Source organism: Frankliniella occidentalis, unplaced genomic scaffold (genome assembly GCF_000697945.3).
Source record: "Frankliniella occidentalis isolate FOCC.00 unplaced genomic scaffold, Focc_3.1 Scaffold38, whole genome shotgun sequence".
NCBI lineage: Eukaryota > Metazoa > Arthropoda > Insecta > Thysanoptera > Thripidae > Frankliniella > Frankliniella occidentalis.
This window is the reverse complement of record NW_026267168.1, coordinates 54,588-54,892: the sequence shown is the minus strand read 5'-3', so window position 1 is coordinate 54,892 and position 305 is coordinate 54,588.

Genomic DNA, 305 nt, shown 5'->3' with positions numbered 1-305 from the left:
GGGGGGGCTCGTCGTGGTGCTGGCGAGCGTGACTGTTGCGTTTTGTAAAGTAATCGCGACGTATGGTCAATCGTGTTGGGTGTGTGTGTAGTTGGGAAAGGGGAGGGGGGTTGTCCTCATCTGACCGATTATTATTATTATTGGGTGGGCGACGTTGTTGCAGGGTGACAACAACAACACACGACAGTGTGACTGCTTACGGAGAGGAAGGGAGAAAGGCTGACGGGTCAGAGCGAAAGCCCCTGAGTAAAGGGGGGGGGGTGGTGGTGGAGCTGGAGGGCTTATCTCTCCAGCAGGGAGTCAAG